General features: G+C 53.5%; 31 non-coding genes across 31 annotated transcripts; 25 read left to right on the top strand and 6 right to left on the bottom strand.

The window, feature by feature from the left end:
* Positions 1-644: 644 nt before the first annotated feature.
* Trnam-cau (transfer RNA methionine (anticodon CAU)) lies at positions 645-717 on the top strand. The gene has a single exon. It is a non-coding gene; the product is annotated as a tRNA-Met (tRNA).
* A 322-nt stretch (positions 718-1,039) lies between these two features.
* On the top strand, positions 1,040-1,111 carry Trnae-uuc (transfer RNA glutamic acid (anticodon UUC)). Its single transcript has one exon. It is a non-coding gene; the product is annotated as a tRNA-Glu (tRNA).
* Positions 1,112-1,390: 279 nt separating this feature from the next.
* Positions 1,391-1,463, top strand: Trnak-uuu (transfer RNA lysine (anticodon UUU)). Its single transcript has one exon. It is a non-coding gene; the product is annotated as a tRNA-Lys (tRNA).
* Positions 1,464-1,603: 140 nt separating this feature from the next.
* Trnas-aga (transfer RNA serine (anticodon AGA)) lies at positions 1,604-1,685 on the top strand. The gene has a single exon. It is a non-coding gene; the product is annotated as a tRNA-Ser (tRNA).
* Positions 1,686-1,963: 278 nt separating this feature from the next.
* On the bottom strand, positions 1,964-2,035 carry Trnag-ucc (transfer RNA glycine (anticodon UCC)). Its single transcript has one exon. It is a non-coding gene; the product is annotated as a tRNA-Gly (tRNA).
* Positions 2,036-2,848: 813 nt separating this feature from the next.
* Trnam-cau (transfer RNA methionine (anticodon CAU)) lies at positions 2,849-2,921 on the top strand. The gene has a single exon. It is a non-coding gene; the product is annotated as a tRNA-Met (tRNA).
* Positions 2,922-3,243: 322 nt separating this feature from the next.
* Trnae-uuc (transfer RNA glutamic acid (anticodon UUC)) lies at positions 3,244-3,315 on the top strand. The gene has a single exon. It is a non-coding gene; the product is annotated as a tRNA-Glu (tRNA).
* Positions 3,316-3,594: 279 nt separating this feature from the next.
* Positions 3,595-3,667, top strand: Trnak-uuu (transfer RNA lysine (anticodon UUU)). The gene has a single exon. It is a non-coding gene; the product is annotated as a tRNA-Lys (tRNA).
* A 140-nt stretch (positions 3,668-3,807) lies between these two features.
* On the top strand, positions 3,808-3,889 carry Trnas-aga (transfer RNA serine (anticodon AGA)). Its single transcript has one exon. It is a non-coding gene; the product is annotated as a tRNA-Ser (tRNA).
* Positions 3,890-4,167: 278 nt separating this feature from the next.
* Trnag-ucc (transfer RNA glycine (anticodon UCC)) lies at positions 4,168-4,239 on the bottom strand. Its single transcript has one exon. It is a non-coding gene; the product is annotated as a tRNA-Gly (tRNA).
* Positions 4,240-5,052: 813 nt separating this feature from the next.
* On the top strand, positions 5,053-5,125 carry Trnam-cau (transfer RNA methionine (anticodon CAU)). The gene has a single exon. It is a non-coding gene; the product is annotated as a tRNA-Met (tRNA).
* A 322-nt stretch (positions 5,126-5,447) lies between these two features.
* Trnae-uuc (transfer RNA glutamic acid (anticodon UUC)) lies at positions 5,448-5,519 on the top strand. The gene has a single exon. It is a non-coding gene; the product is annotated as a tRNA-Glu (tRNA).
* Positions 5,520-5,798: 279 nt separating this feature from the next.
* Trnak-uuu (transfer RNA lysine (anticodon UUU)) lies at positions 5,799-5,871 on the top strand. Its single transcript has one exon. It is a non-coding gene; the product is annotated as a tRNA-Lys (tRNA).
* Positions 5,872-6,011: 140 nt separating this feature from the next.
* Trnas-aga (transfer RNA serine (anticodon AGA)) lies at positions 6,012-6,093 on the top strand. The gene has a single exon. It is a non-coding gene; the product is annotated as a tRNA-Ser (tRNA).
* A 278-nt stretch (positions 6,094-6,371) lies between these two features.
* Positions 6,372-6,443, bottom strand: Trnag-ucc (transfer RNA glycine (anticodon UCC)). Its single transcript has one exon. It is a non-coding gene; the product is annotated as a tRNA-Gly (tRNA).
* An 813-nt stretch (positions 6,444-7,256) lies between these two features.
* Trnam-cau (transfer RNA methionine (anticodon CAU)) lies at positions 7,257-7,329 on the top strand. Its single transcript has one exon. It is a non-coding gene; the product is annotated as a tRNA-Met (tRNA).
* A 322-nt stretch (positions 7,330-7,651) lies between these two features.
* Trnae-uuc (transfer RNA glutamic acid (anticodon UUC)) lies at positions 7,652-7,723 on the top strand. The gene has a single exon. It is a non-coding gene; the product is annotated as a tRNA-Glu (tRNA).
* Positions 7,724-8,002: 279 nt separating this feature from the next.
* Trnak-uuu (transfer RNA lysine (anticodon UUU)) lies at positions 8,003-8,075 on the top strand. The gene has a single exon. It is a non-coding gene; the product is annotated as a tRNA-Lys (tRNA).
* Positions 8,076-8,215: 140 nt separating this feature from the next.
* Trnas-aga (transfer RNA serine (anticodon AGA)) lies at positions 8,216-8,297 on the top strand. The gene has a single exon. It is a non-coding gene; the product is annotated as a tRNA-Ser (tRNA).
* Positions 8,298-8,575: 278 nt separating this feature from the next.
* On the bottom strand, positions 8,576-8,647 carry Trnag-ucc (transfer RNA glycine (anticodon UCC)). The gene has a single exon. It is a non-coding gene; the product is annotated as a tRNA-Gly (tRNA).
* An 813-nt stretch (positions 8,648-9,460) lies between these two features.
* Trnam-cau (transfer RNA methionine (anticodon CAU)) lies at positions 9,461-9,533 on the top strand. Its single transcript has one exon. It is a non-coding gene; the product is annotated as a tRNA-Met (tRNA).
* A 322-nt stretch (positions 9,534-9,855) lies between these two features.
* Positions 9,856-9,927, top strand: Trnae-uuc (transfer RNA glutamic acid (anticodon UUC)). The gene has a single exon. It is a non-coding gene; the product is annotated as a tRNA-Glu (tRNA).
* Positions 9,928-10,206: 279 nt separating this feature from the next.
* Positions 10,207-10,279, top strand: Trnak-uuu (transfer RNA lysine (anticodon UUU)). The gene has a single exon. It is a non-coding gene; the product is annotated as a tRNA-Lys (tRNA).
* A 140-nt stretch (positions 10,280-10,419) lies between these two features.
* Positions 10,420-10,501, top strand: Trnas-aga (transfer RNA serine (anticodon AGA)). The gene has a single exon. It is a non-coding gene; the product is annotated as a tRNA-Ser (tRNA).
* A 278-nt stretch (positions 10,502-10,779) lies between these two features.
* Positions 10,780-10,851, bottom strand: Trnag-ucc (transfer RNA glycine (anticodon UCC)). Its single transcript has one exon. It is a non-coding gene; the product is annotated as a tRNA-Gly (tRNA).
* Positions 10,852-11,664: 813 nt separating this feature from the next.
* Positions 11,665-11,737, top strand: Trnam-cau (transfer RNA methionine (anticodon CAU)). Its single transcript has one exon. It is a non-coding gene; the product is annotated as a tRNA-Met (tRNA).
* Positions 11,738-12,059: 322 nt separating this feature from the next.
* On the top strand, positions 12,060-12,131 carry Trnae-uuc (transfer RNA glutamic acid (anticodon UUC)). Its single transcript has one exon. It is a non-coding gene; the product is annotated as a tRNA-Glu (tRNA).
* Positions 12,132-12,410: 279 nt separating this feature from the next.
* Trnak-uuu (transfer RNA lysine (anticodon UUU)) lies at positions 12,411-12,483 on the top strand. Its single transcript has one exon. It is a non-coding gene; the product is annotated as a tRNA-Lys (tRNA).
* Positions 12,484-12,623: 140 nt separating this feature from the next.
* On the top strand, positions 12,624-12,705 carry Trnas-aga (transfer RNA serine (anticodon AGA)). Its single transcript has one exon. It is a non-coding gene; the product is annotated as a tRNA-Ser (tRNA).
* Positions 12,706-12,983: 278 nt separating this feature from the next.
* Trnag-ucc (transfer RNA glycine (anticodon UCC)) lies at positions 12,984-13,055 on the bottom strand. Its single transcript has one exon. It is a non-coding gene; the product is annotated as a tRNA-Gly (tRNA).
* Positions 13,056-13,868: 813 nt separating this feature from the next.
* Trnam-cau (transfer RNA methionine (anticodon CAU)) lies at positions 13,869-13,941 on the top strand. Its single transcript has one exon. It is a non-coding gene; the product is annotated as a tRNA-Met (tRNA).
* Positions 13,942-14,095: the final 154 nt, after the last annotated feature.

The raw sequence follows: 14,095 nt of genomic DNA, 5'->3' as shown, positions 1-14,095 counted from the left end.
AAGGTTACTCACACGATAGTGATGAGCGGTCGCTTTAAGGCAGTGTAGTGGGGGACTCCGCGTGTGTAGCACTTTTTTCGGTTGTATCCGGCGTCGTTGGGTGGCAATCCCACTTTCCCTGCAGACAGCTACTCTGGAATATGCTCGGGAAGCACGGTCGACCGCCCCCAACAAATGCAACTAAAAAAATGAGAACAACAACAAAAAAAGCGGCAGGTTGTTCGCCTACCACGCGGGCGGCCCGGGTTCGATTCCCGGCCGATGCATCGTTTTGCTGTTCTCGCTATAATGCTGCCGCGCCGATTGCTCGTTTGAGCTGCGTCAGCCTCAGAAATGTATAGCAGGATTCGCTGTGAGAAGAACCAAACACGCAGCACGCAAGAGACCGTACTTGGACGGACGCGTGCTATTTCTGAACTCTAGCGTCAGCCTGGCCCTACAGGCCGCTGTGTTCAGGTGCCGCAAGGGCGATGTACTGTAACCTCAGGCAGTGCTGCTTTCCGTTGGAAAAGCCGCGGCAGCAGTTTAATCTAGCAATTCGGGAAAGCACGTGTAGCAACACAACAGATTCTTGAGAAAGCGCAAACTGTCTATCTCTAATATGCGAGGCTTACCAAGTTTCCTGGGACGTTGGTTGCAGACGTGCCTCGGTAGCGCAGTGGGCAGCGCGTAAGTCTCATAATCTTAAGGTCGTGAGTTCGATCCTCACCCGGGGCATATAATTTGCTGTACATCATGGCTGAATTAACGGCGTTGCTGTTGCTAGGGAACGAACTGAATTGTCGTTTGTTATCCACAAGGAGTCCACGCCTCAGCGTCAAAATGTTTACATCCAGCTATGGCAAGGTACAGCTTTGACCTTTCTCCTCCCCTGTTATGAGTAAAATATGATGCAAACAGCAATGAATAGTCAGTTTCGAGCTGTGCGCCATGCCAGTCTGTAGGCGCAAATATGCTCGCAAACAGAGAACACCACTGAGTCCGGATTCAGCACGAAATGCCAGAGGAGAGGGAGTAAATCTGACACTTATCGAGCAAATCCGGTGTGGTCTAGTGGCTAGGATACCTGGCTTTCACCCAGGAGGCCAGGGTTCGATTCCCGGTACCGGAAGCGAAGTTTTTGCGCACACGACCCTCCATGTTTTGGCCCTCCAACCCTCGTTTGTCGCCCTCCTTCCGGAGCTTCAACCGAGCGTAATCGGGGAAAAAAGGCACGAGATGCAATTACTGTCAGCACCGGGATAAAGGGAGAAGAGGCACTGGTCCGCTGTTGGGCTGCTACCAGCGTCAGTGGCAAGTCGGTGAAGTCGCCAGTTGCGCCAGAAGCCAGCAATTACGCGTTCCAGTTATTCACATTGCCTGCAGCTGCTCCATCCCCCAACAAGTGTGAGCCCGGATAGCTCAGTCGGTAGAGCATTAGGCTTTTAACCTAAGGGTCCAGGGTTCGAGTCCCTGTCCGGGCGAAGATTTCAACGCTTCCGTAATGGCTCGTCTCGTAGCGCTGGTAGCCCTGCCGTAATCAGTGCACGGAGTTCGTTTCCTGTCAACATACTGCGCAGAACGGTTTGAGTTTTCACGATTCGAGGGAACTTTTTGGCTGCGAGCAGTCGTGGCCGAGTGGTTAAGGCGTCTGACTAGAAATCAGATTCCCTCTGGGAGCGTAGGTTCGAGTCCTACCGACTGCGTCTCTTTTTTTTATTTTTTTGTTTAAGAAGAAGGAGCAGAAAATTTCGCAGTTTGCCTGTCGTTTTGGTACTTCGCTACACCTCACCTCTCACAGCCGTTTATATCGCCTGTCCTCTTGATAAGGGCGAATTCCAAGCGTCAGCTTTCGCGTCAGCCGAGCAAAGTCGGGACAAGTCGGGACATACTACAGGATGGCCTGCGTGGAGCAACGACGGAAAGAAAACGTTAATTTAACAGCACGTGGCTCACATACTCATACGTAAAAATTTGCGCCCGTTGCGGTGGCCGGGAATCGAACCCGGATCAACTGCTTGGAAGGCAACTATGCTCACCATTACACCACCACCGCACAGCCGCTGCCCGTGACGCCGCGCTGTGTCGGCTTCCCGCCCGCCGGCAGCGGCCCACGGTGATAGTAGCTGTAGGCGCTTTACGAGGTAGGAGGGTGCATCCACACGCGTTCGGGCAGCGCCTCCACGCACGCTGCGTCTTTGGGCAAGACTCGTCGCCGCGGCCGCAAGGTTACTCACACGATAGTGATGAGCGGTCGCTTTAAGGCAGTGTAGTGGGGGACTCCGCGTGTGTAGCACTTTTTTCGGTTGTATCCGGCGTCGTTGGGTGGCAATCCCACTTTCCCTGCAGACAGCTACTCTGGAATATGCTCGGGAAGCACGGTCGACCGCCCCCAACAAATGCAACTAAAAAAATGAGAACAACAACAAAAAAAGCGGCAGGTTGTTCGCCTACCACGCGGGCGGCCCGGGTTCGATTCCCGGCCGATGCATCGTTTTGCTGTTCTCGCTATAATGCTGCCGCGCCGATTGCTCGTTTGAGCTGCGTCAGCCTCAGAAATGTATAGCAGGATTCGCTGTGAGAAGAACCAAACACGCAGCACGCAAGAGACCGTACTTGGACGGACGCGTGCTATTTCTGAACTCTAGCGTCAGCCTGGCCCTACAGGCCGCTGTGTTCAGGTGCCGCAAGGGCGATGTACTGTAACCTCAGGCAGTGCTGCTTTCCGTTGGAAAAGCCGCGGCAGCAGTTTAATCTAGCAATTCGGGAAAGCACGTGTAGCAACACAACAGATTCTTGAGAAAGCGCAAACTGTCTATCTCTAATATGCGAGGCTTACCAAGTTTCCTGGGACGTTGGTTGCAGACGTGCCTCGGTAGCGCAGTGGGCAGCGCGTAAGTCTCATAATCTTAAGGTCGTGAGTTCGATCCTCACCCGGGGCATATAATTTGCTGTACATCATGGCTGAATTAACGGCGTTGCTGTTGCTAGGGAACGAACTGAATTGTCGTTTGTTATCCACAAGGAGTCCACGCCTCAGCGTCAAAATGTTTACATCCAGCTATGGCAAGGTACAGCTTTGACCTTTCTCCTCCCCTGTTATGAGTAAAATATGATGCAAACAGCAATGAATAGTCAGTTTCGAGCTGTGCGCCATGCCAGTCTGTAGGCGCAAATATGCTCGCAAACAGAGAACACCACTGAGTCCGGATTCAGCACGAAATGCCAGAGGAGAGGGAGTAAATCTGACACTTATCGAGCAAATCCGGTGTGGTCTAGTGGCTAGGATACCTGGCTTTCACCCAGGAGGCCAGGGTTCGATTCCCGGTACCGGAAGCGAAGTTTTTGCGCACACGACCCTCCATGTTTTGGCCCTCCAACCCTCGTTTGTCGCCCTCCTTCCGGAGCTTCAACCGAGCGTAATCGGGGAAAAAAGGCACGAGATGCAATTACTGTCAGCACCGGGATAAAGGGAGAAGAGGCACTGGTCCGCTGTTGGGCTGCTACCAGCGTCAGTGGCAAGTCGGTGAAGTCGCCAGTTGCGCCAGAAGCCAGCAATTACGCGTTCCAGTTATTCACATTGCCTGCAGCTGCTCCATCCCCCAACAAGTGTGAGCCCGGATAGCTCAGTCGGTAGAGCATTAGGCTTTTAACCTAAGGGTCCAGGGTTCGAGTCCCTGTCCGGGCGAAGATTTTAACGCTTCCGTAATGGCTCGTCTCGTAGCGCTGGTAGCCCTGCCGTAATCAGTGCACGGAGTTCGTTTCCTGTCAACATACTGCGCAGAACGGTTTGAGTTTTCACGATTCGAGGGAACTTTTTGGCTGCGAGCAGTCGTGGCCGAGTGGTTAAGGCGTCTGACTAGAAATCAGATTCCCTCTGGGAGCGTAGGTTCGAGTCCTACCGACTGCGTCTCTTTTTTTTATTTTTTTGTTTAAGAAGAAGGAGCAGAAAATTTCGCAGTTTGCCTGTCGTTTTGGTACTTCGCTACACCTCACCTCTCACAGCCGTTTATATCGCCTGTCCTCTTGATAAGGGCGAATTCCAAGCGTCAGCTTTCGCGTCAGCCGAGCAAAGTCGGGACAAGTCGGGACATACTACAGGATGGCCTGCGTGGAGCAACGACGGAAAGAAAACGTTAATTTAACAGCACGTGGCTCACATACTCATACGTAAAAATTTGCGCCCGTTGCGGTGGCCGGGAATCGAACCCGGATCAACTGCTTGGAAGGCAACTATGCTCACCATTACACCACCACCGCACAGCCGCTGCCCGTGACGCCGCGCTGTGTCGGCTTCCCGCCCGCCGGCAGCGGCCCACGGTGATAGTAGCTGTAGGCGCTTTACGAGGTAGGAGGGTGCATCCACACGCGTTCGGGCAGCGCCTCCACGCACGCTGCGTCTTTGGGCAAGACTCGTCGCCGCGGCCGCAAGGTTACTCACACGATAGTGATGAGCGGTCGCTTTAAGGCAGTGTAGTGGGGGACTCCGCGTGTGTAGCACTTTTTTCGGTTGTATCCGGCGTCGTTGGGTGGCAATCCCACTTTCCCTGCAGACAGCTACTCTGGAATATGCTCGGGAAGCACGGTCGACCGCCCCCAACAAATGCAACTAAAAAAATGAGAACAACAACAAAAAAAGCGGCAGGTTGTTCGCCTACCACGCGGGCGGCCCGGGTTCGATTCCCGGCCGATGCATCGTTTTGCTGTTCTCGCTATAATGCTGCCGCGCCGATTGCTCGTTTGAGCTGCGTCAGCCTCAGAAATGTATAGCAGGATTCGCTGTGAGAAGAACCAAACACGCAGCACGCAAGAGACCGTACTTGGACGGACGCGTGCTATTTCTGAACTCTAGCGTCAGCCTGGCCCTACAGGCCGCTGTGTTCAGGTGCCGCAAGGGCGATGTACTGTAACCTCAGGCAGTGCTGCTTTCCGTTGGAAAAGCCGCGGCAGCAGTTTAATCTAGCAATTCGGGAAAGCACGTGTAGCAACACAACAGATTCTTGAGAAAGCGCAAACTGTCTATCTCTAATATGCGAGGCTTACCAAGTTTCCTGGGACGTTGGTTGCAGACGTGCCTCGGTAGCGCAGTGGGCAGCGCGTAAGTCTCATAATCTTAAGGTCGTGAGTTCGATCCTCACCCGGGGCATATAATTTGCTGTACATCATGGCTGAATTAACGGCGTTGCTGTTGCTAGGGAACGAACTGAATTGTCGTTTGTTATCCACAAGGAGTCCACGCCTCAGCGTCAAAATGTTTACATCCAGCTATGGCAAGGTACAGCTTTGACCTTTCTCCTCCCCTGTTATGAGTAAAATATGATGCAAACAGCAATGAATAGTCAGTTTCGAGCTGTGCGCCATGCCAGTCTGTAGGCGCAAATATGCTCGCAAACAGAGAACACCACTGAGTCCGGATTCAGCACGAAATGCCAGAGGAGAGGGAGTAAATCTGACACTTATCGAGCAAATCCGGTGTGGTCTAGTGGCTAGGATACCTGGCTTTCACCCAGGAGGCCAGGGTTCGATTCCCGGTACCGGAAGCGAAGTTTTTGCGCACACGACCCTCCATGTTTTGGCCCTCCAACCCTCGTTTGTCGCCCTCCTTCCGGAGCTTCAACCGAGCGTAATCGGGGAAAAAAGGCACGAGATGCAATTACTGTCAGCACCGGGATAAAGGGAGAAGAGGCACTGGTCCGCTGTTGGGCTGCTACCAGCGTCAGTGGCAAGTCGGTGAAGTCGCCAGTTGCGCCAGAAGCCAGCAATTACGCGTTCCAGTTATTCACATTGCCTGCAGCTGCTCCATCCCCCAACAAGTGTGAGCCCGGATAGCTCAGTCGGTAGAGCATTAGGCTTTTAACCTAAGGGTCCAGGGTTCGAGTCCCTGTCCGGGCGAAGATTTTAACGCTTCCGTAATGGCTCGTCTCGTAGCGCTGGTAGCCCTGCCGTAATCAGTGCACGGAGTTCGTTTCCTGTCAACATACTGCGCAGAACGGTTTGAGTTTTCACGATTCGAGGGAACTTTTTGGCTGCGAGCAGTCGTGGCCGAGTGGTTAAGGCGTCTGACTAGAAATCAGATTCCCTCTGGGAGCGTAGGTTCGAGTCCTACCGACTGCGTCTCTTTTTTTTATTTTTTTGTTTAAGAAGAAGGAGCAGAAAATTTCGCAGTTTGCCTGTCGTTTTGGTACTTCGCTACACCTCACCTCTCACAGCCGTTTATATCGCCTGTCCTCTTGATAAGGGCGAATTCCAAGCGTCAGCTTTCGCGTCAGCCGAGCAAAGTCGGGACAAGTCGGGACATACTACAGGATGGCCTGCGTGGAGCAACGACGGAAAGAAAACGTTAATTTAACAGCACGTGGCTCACATACTCATACGTAAAAATTTGCGCCCGTTGCGGTGGCCGGGAATCGAACCCGGATCAACTGCTTGGAAGGCAACTATGCTCACCATTACACCACCACCGCACAGCCGCTGCCCGTGACGCCGCGCTGTGTCGGCTTCCCGCCCGCCGGCAGCGGCCCACGGTGATAGTAGCTGTAGGCGCTTTACGAGGTAGGAGGGTGCATCCACACGCGTTCGGGCAGCGCCTCCACGCACGCTGCGTCTTTGGGCAAGACTCGTCGCCGCGGCCGCAAGGTTACTCACACGATAGTGATGAGCGGTCGCTTTAAGGCAGTGTAGTGGGGGACTCCGCGTGTGTAGCACTTTTTTCGGTTGTATCCGGCGTCGTTGGGTGGCAATCCCACTTTCCCTGCAGACAGCTACTCTGGAATATGCTCGGGAAGCACGGTCGACCGCCCCCAACAAATGCAACTAAAAAAATGAGAACAACAACAAAAAAAGCGGCAGGTTGTTCGCCTACCACGCGGGCGGCCCGGGTTCGATTCCCGGCCGATGCATCGTTTTGCTGTTCTCGCTATAATGCTGCCGCGCCGATTGCTCGTTTGAGCTGCGTCAGCCTCAGAAATGTATAGCAGGATTCGCTGTGAGAAGAACCAAACACGCAGCACGCAAGAGACCGTACTTGGACGGACGCGTGCTATTTCTGAACTCTAGCGTCAGCCTGGCCCTACAGGCCGCTGTGTTCAGGTGCCGCAAGGGCGATGTACTGTAACCTCAGGCAGTGCTGCTTTCCGTTGGAAAAGCCGCGGCAGCAGTTTAATCTAGCAATTCGGGAAAGCACGTGTAGCAACACAACAGATTCTTGAGAAAGCGCAAACTGTCTATCTCTAATATGCGAGGCTTACCAAGTTTCCTGGGACGTTGGTTGCAGACGTGCCTCGGTAGCGCAGTGGGCAGCGCGTAAGTCTCATAATCTTAAGGTCGTGAGTTCGATCCTCACCCGGGGCATATAATTTGCTGTACATCATGGCTGAATTAACGGCGTTGCTGTTGCTAGGGAACGAACTGAATTGTCGTTTGTTATCCACAAGGAGTCCACGCCTCAGCGTCAAAATGTTTACATCCAGCTATGGCAAGGTACAGCTTTGACCTTTCTCCTCCCCTGTTATGAGTAAAATATGATGCAAACAGCAATGAATAGTCAGTTTCGAGCTGTGCGCCATGCCAGTCTGTAGGCGCAAATATGCTCGCAAACAGAGAACACCACTGAGTCCGGATTCAGCACGAAATGCCAGAGGAGAGGGAGTAAATCTGACACTTATCGAGCAAATCCGGTGTGGTCTAGTGGCTAGGATACCTGGCTTTCACCCAGGAGGCCAGGGTTCGATTCCCGGTACCGGAAGCGAAGTTTTTGCGCACACGACCCTCCATGTTTTGGCCCTCCAACCCTCGTTTGTCGCCCTCCTTCCGGAGCTTCAACCGAGCGTAATCGGGGAAAAAAGGCACGAGATGCAATTACTGTCAGCACCGGGATAAAGGGAGAAGAGGCACTGGTCCGCTGTTGGGCTGCTACCAGCGTCAGTGGCAAGTCGGTGAAGTCGCCAGTTGCGCCAGAAGCCAGCAATTACGCGTTCCAGTTATTCACATTGCCTGCAGCTGCTCCATCCCCCAACAAGTGTGAGCCCGGATAGCTCAGTCGGTAGAGCATTAGGCTTTTAACCTAAGGGTCCAGGGTTCGAGTCCCTGTCCGGGCGAAGATTTTAACGCTTCCGTAATGGCTCGTCTCGTAGCGCTGGTAGCCCTGCCGTAATCAGTGCACGGAGTTCGTTTCCTGTCAACATACTGCGCAGAACGGTTTGAGTTTTCACGATTCGAGGGAACTTTTTGGCTGCGAGCAGTCGTGGCCGAGTGGTTAAGGCGTCTGACTAGAAATCAGATTCCCTCTGGGAGCGTAGGTTCGAGTCCTACCGACTGCGTCTCTTTTTTTTATTTTTTTGTTTAAGAAGAAGGAGCAGAAAATTTCGCAGTTTGCCTGTCGTTTTGGTACTTCGCTACACCTCACCTCTCACAGCCGTTTATATCGCCTGTCCTCTTGATAAGGGCGAATTCCAAGCGTCAGCTTTCGCGTCAGCCGAGCAAAGTCGGGACAAGTCGGGACATACTACAGGATGGCCTGCGTGGAGCAACGACGGAAAGAAAACGTTAATTTAACAGCACGTGGCTCACATACTCATACGTAAAAATTTGCGCCCGTTGCGGTGGCCGGGAATCGAACCCGGATCAACTGCTTGGAAGGCAACTATGCTCACCATTACACCACCACCGCACAGCCGCTGCCCGTGACGCCGCGCTGTGTCGGCTTCCCGCCCGCCGGCAGCGGCCCACGGTGATAGTAGCTGTAGGCGCTTTACGAGGTAGGAGGGTGCATCCACACGCGTTCGGGCAGCGCCTCCACGCACGCTGCGTCTTTGGGCAAGACTCGTCGCCGCGGCCGCAAGGTTACTCACACGATAGTGATGAGCGGTCGCTTTAAGGCAGTGTAGTGGGGGACTCCGCGTGTGTAGCACTTTTTTCGGTTGTATCCGGCGTCGTTGGGTGGCAATCCCACTTTCCCTGCAGACAGCTACTCTGGAATATGCTCGGGAAGCACGGTCGACCGCCCCCAACAAATGCAACTAAAAAAATGAGAACAACAACAAAAAAAGCGGCAGGTTGTTCGCCTACCACGCGGGCGGCCCGGGTTCGATTCCCGGCCGATGCATCGTTTTGCTGTTCTCGCTATAATGCTGCCGCGCCGATTGCTCGTTTGAGCTGCGTCAGCCTCAGAAATGTATAGCAGGATTCGCTGTGAGAAGAACCAAACACGCAGCACGCAAGAGACCGTACTTGGACGGACGCGTGCTATTTCTGAACTCTAGCGTCAGCCTGGCCCTACAGGCCGCTGTGTTCAGGTGCCGCAAGGGCGATGTACTGTAACCTCAGGCAGTGCTGCTTTCCGTTGGAAAAGCCGCGGCAGCAGTTTAATCTAGCAATTCGGGAAAGCACGTGTAGCAACACAACAGATTCTTGAGAAAGCGCAAACTGTCTATCTCTAATATGCGAGGCTTACCAAGTTTCCTGGGACGTTGGTTGCAGACGTGCCTCGGTAGCGCAGTGGGCAGCGCGTAAGTCTCATAATCTTAAGGTCGTGAGTTCGATCCTCACCCGGGGCATATAATTTGCTGTACATCATGGCTGAATTAACGGCGTTGCTGTTGCTAGGGAACGAACTGAATTGTCGTTTGTTATCCACAAGGAGTCCACGCCTCAGCGTCAAAATGTTTACATCCAGCTATGGCAAGGTACAGCTTTGACCTTTCTCCTCCCCTGTTATGAGTAAAATATGATGCAAACAGCAATGAATAGTCAGTTTCGAGCTGTGCGCCATGCCAGTCTGTAGGCGCAAATATGCTCGCAAACAGAGAACACCACTGAGTCCGGATTCAGCACGAAATGCCAGAGGAGAGGGAGTAAATCTGACACTTATCGAGCAAATCCGGTGTGGTCTAGTGGCTAGGATACCTGGCTTTCACCCAGGAGGCCAGGGTTCGATTCCCGGTACCGGAAGCGAAGTTTTTGCGCACACGACCCTCCATGTTTTGGCCCTCCAACCCTCGTTTGTCGCCCTCCTTCCGGAGCTTCAACCGAGCGTAATCGGGGAAAAAAGGCACGAGATGCAATTACTGTCAGCACCGGGATAAAGGGAGAAGAGGCACTGGTCCGCTGTTGGGCTGCTACCAGCGTCAGTGGCAAGTCGGTGAAGTCGCCAGTTGCGCCAGAAGCCAGCAATTACGCGTTCCAGTTATTCACATTGCCTGCAGCTGCTCCATCCCCCAACAAGTGTGAGCCCGGATAGCTCAGTCGGTAGAGCATTAGGCTTTTAACCTAAGGGTCCAGGGTTCGAGTCCCTGTCCGGGCGAAGATTTTAACGCTTCCGTAATGGCTCGTCTCGTAGCGCTGGTAGCCCTGCCGTAATCAGTGCACGGAGTTCGTTTCCTGTCAACATACTGCGCAGAACGGTTTGAGTTTTCACGATTCGAGGGAACTTTTTGGCTGCGAGCAGTCGTGGCCGAGTGGTTAAGGCGTCTGACTAGAAATCAGATTCCCTCTGGGAGCGTAGGTTCGAGTCCTACCGACTGCGTCTCTTTTTTTTATTTTTTTGTTTAAGAAGAAGGAGCAGAAAATTTCGCAGTTTGCCTGTCGTTTTGGTACTTCGCTACACCTCACCTCTCACAGCCGTTTATATCGCCTGTCCTCTTGATAAGGGCGAATTCCAAGCGTCAGCTTTCGCGTCAGCCGAGCAAAGTCGGGACAAGTCGGGACATACTACAGGATGGCCTGCGTGGAGCAACGACGGAAAGAAAACGTTAATTTAACAGCACGTGGCTCACATACTCATACGTAAAAATTTGCGCCCGTTGCGGTGGCCGGGAATCGAACCCGGATCAACTGCTTGGAAGGCAACTATGCTCACCATTACACCACCACCGCACAGCCGCTGCCCGTGACGCCGCGCTGTGTCGGCTTCCCGCCCGCCGGCAGCGGCCCACGGTGATAGTAGCTGTAGGCGCTTTACGAGGTAGGAGGGTGCATCCACACGCGTTCGGGCAGCGCCTCCACGCACGCTGCGTCTTTGGGCAAGACTCGTCGCCGCGGCCGCAAGGTTACTCACACGATAGTGATGAGCGGTCGCTTTAAGGCAGTGTAGTGGGGGACTCCGCGTGTGTAGCACTTTTTTCGGTTGTATCCGGCGTCGTTGGGTGGCAATCCCACTTTCCCTGCAGACAGCTACTCTGGAATATGCTCGGGAAGCACGGTCGACCGCCCCCAACAAATGCAACTAAAAAAATGAGAACAACAACAAAAAAAGCGGCAGGTTGTTCGCCTACCACGCGGGCGGCCCGGGTTCGATTCCCGGCCGATGCATCGTTTTGCTGTTCTCGCTATAATGCTGCCGCGCCGATTGCTCGTTTGAGCTGCGTCAGCCTCAGAAATGTATAGCAGGATTCGCTGTGAGAAGAACCAAACACGCAGCACGCAAGAGACCGTACTTGGACGGACGCGTGCTATTTCTGAACTCTAGCGTCAGCCTGGCCCTACAGGCCGCTGTGTTCAGGTGCCGCAAGGGCGATGTACTGTAACCTCAGGCAGTGCTGCTTTCCGTTGGAAAAGCCGCGGCAGCAGTTTAATCTAGCAATTCGGGAAAGCACGTGTAGCAACACAACAGATTCTTGAGAAAGCGCAAACTGTCTATCTCTAATATGCGAGGCTTACCAAGTTTCCTGGGACGTTGGTTGCAGACGTGCCTCGGTAGCGCAGTGGGCAGCGCGTAAGTCTCATAATCTTAAGGTCGTGAGTTCGATCCTCACCCGGGGCATATAATTTGCTGTACATCATGGCTGAATTAACGGCGTTGCTGTTGCTAGGGAACGAACTGAATTGTCGTTTGTTATCCACAAGGAGTCCACGCCTCAGCGTCAAAATGTTTACATCCAGCTATGGCAAGGTACAGCTTTGACCTTTCTCCTCCCCTGTTATGAGTAAAATATGATGCAAACAGCAATGAATAGTCAGTTTCGAGCTGTGCGCCATGCCAGTCTGTAGGCGCAAATATGCTCGCAAACAGAGAACACCACTGAGTCCGGATTCAGCACGAAATGCCAGAGGAGAGGGAGTAAATCTGACACTTATCGAGCAAATCCGGTGTGGTCTAGTGGCTAGGATACCTGGCTTTCACCCAGGAGGCCAGGGTTCGATTCCCGGTACCGGAAGCGAAGTTTTTGCGCACACGACCCTCCATGTTTTGGCCCTCCAACCCTCGTTTGTCGCCCTCCTTCCGGAGCTTCAACCGAGCGTAATCGGGGAAAAAAGGCACGAGATGCAATTACTGTCAGCACCGGGATAAAGGGAGAAGAGGCACTGGTCCGCTGTTGGGCTGCTACCAGCGTCAGTGGCAAGTCGGTGAAGTCGCCAGTTGCGCCAGAAGCCAGCAATTACGCGTTCCAGTTATTCACATTGCCTGCAGCTGCTCCATCCCCCAACAAGTGTGAGCCCGGATAGCTCAGTCGGTAGAGCATTAGGCTTTTAACCTAAGGGTCCAGGGTTCGAGTCCCTGTCCGGGCGAAGATTTTAACGCTTCCGTAATGGCTCGTCTCGTAGCGCTGGTAGCCCTGCCGTAATCAGTGCACGGAGTTCGTTTCCTGTCAACATACTGCGCAGAACGGTTTGAGTTTTCACGATTCGAGGGAACTTTTTGGCTGCGAGCAGTCGTGGCCGAGTGGTTAAGGCGTCTGACTAGAAATCAGATTCCCTCTGGGAGCGTAGGTTCGAGTCCTACCGACTGCGTCTCTTTTTTTTATTTTTTTGTTTAAGAAGAAGGAGCAGAAAATTTCGCAGTTTGCCTGTCGTTTTGGTACTTCGCTACACCTCACCTCTCACAGCCGTTTATATCGCCTGTCCTCTTGATAAGGGCGAATTCCAAGCGTCAGCTTTCGCGTCAGCCGAGCAAAGTCGGGACAAGTCGGGACATACTACAGGATGGCCTGCGTGGAGCAACGACGGAAAGAAAACGTTAATTTAACAGCACGTGGCTCACATACTCATACGTAAAAATTTGCGCCCGTTGCGGTGGCCGGGAATCGAACCCGGATCAACTGCTTGGAAGGCAACTATGCTCACCATTACACCACCACCGCACAGCCGCTGCCCGTGACGCCGCGCTGTGTCGGCTTCCCGCCCGCCGGCAGCGGCCCACGGTGATAGTAGCTGTAGGCGCTTTACGAGGTAGGAGGGTGCATCCACACGCGTTCGGGCAGCGCCTCCACGCACGCTGCGTCTTTGGGCAAGACTCGTCGCCGCGGCCGCAAGGTTACTCACACGATAGTGATGAGCGGTCGCTTTAAGGCAGTGTAGTGGGGGACTCCGCGTGTGTAGCACTTTTTTCGGTTGTATCCGGCGTCGTTGGGTGGCAATCCCACTTTCCCTGCAGACAGCTACTCTGGAATATGCTCGGGAAGCACGGTCGACCGCCCCCAACAAATGCAACTAAAAAAATGAGAACAACAACAAAAAAAGCGGCAGGTTGTTCGCCTACCACGCGGGCGGCCCGGGTTCGATTCCCGGCCGATGCATCGTTTTGCTGTTCTCGCTATAATGCTGCCGCGCCGATTGCTCGTTTGAGCTGCGTCAGCCTCAGAAATGTATAGCAGGATTCGCTGTGAGAAGAACCAAACACGCAGCACGCAAGAGACCGTACTTGGACGGACGCGTGCTATTTCTGAACTCTAGCGTCAGCCTGGCCCTACAGGCCGCTGTGTTCAGGTGCCGCAAGGGCGATGTACTGTAACCTCAGGCAGTGCTGCTTTCCGTTGGAAAAGCCGCGGCAGCAGTTTAATCTAGCAATTCGGGAAAGCACGTGTAGCAACACAACAGATTCTTGAGAAAGCGCAAACTGTCTATCTCTAATATGCGAGGCTTACCAAGTTTCCTGGGACGTTGGTTGCAGACGTGCCTCGGTAGCGCAGTGGGCAGCGCGTAAGTCTCATAATCTTAAGGTCGTGAGTTCGATCCTCACCCGGGGCATATAATTTGCTGTACATCATGGCTGAATTAACGGCGTTGCTGTTGCTAGGGAACGAACTGAATTGTCGTTTGTTATCCACAAGGAGTCCACGCCTCAGCGTCAAAATGTTTACATCCAGCTATGGCAAGGTACAGCTTTGACCTTTCTCCTCCC

This window comes from Schistocerca serialis, chromosome 4 (assembly GCF_023864345.2).
Source record: "Schistocerca serialis cubense isolate TAMUIC-IGC-003099 chromosome 4, iqSchSeri2.2, whole genome shotgun sequence".
NCBI lineage: Eukaryota > Metazoa > Arthropoda > Insecta > Orthoptera > Acrididae > Schistocerca > Schistocerca serialis.
The sequence above is the reverse complement of the archived record's forward strand: the minus strand, read 5'-3'. Positions and strand labels throughout refer to the sequence as shown.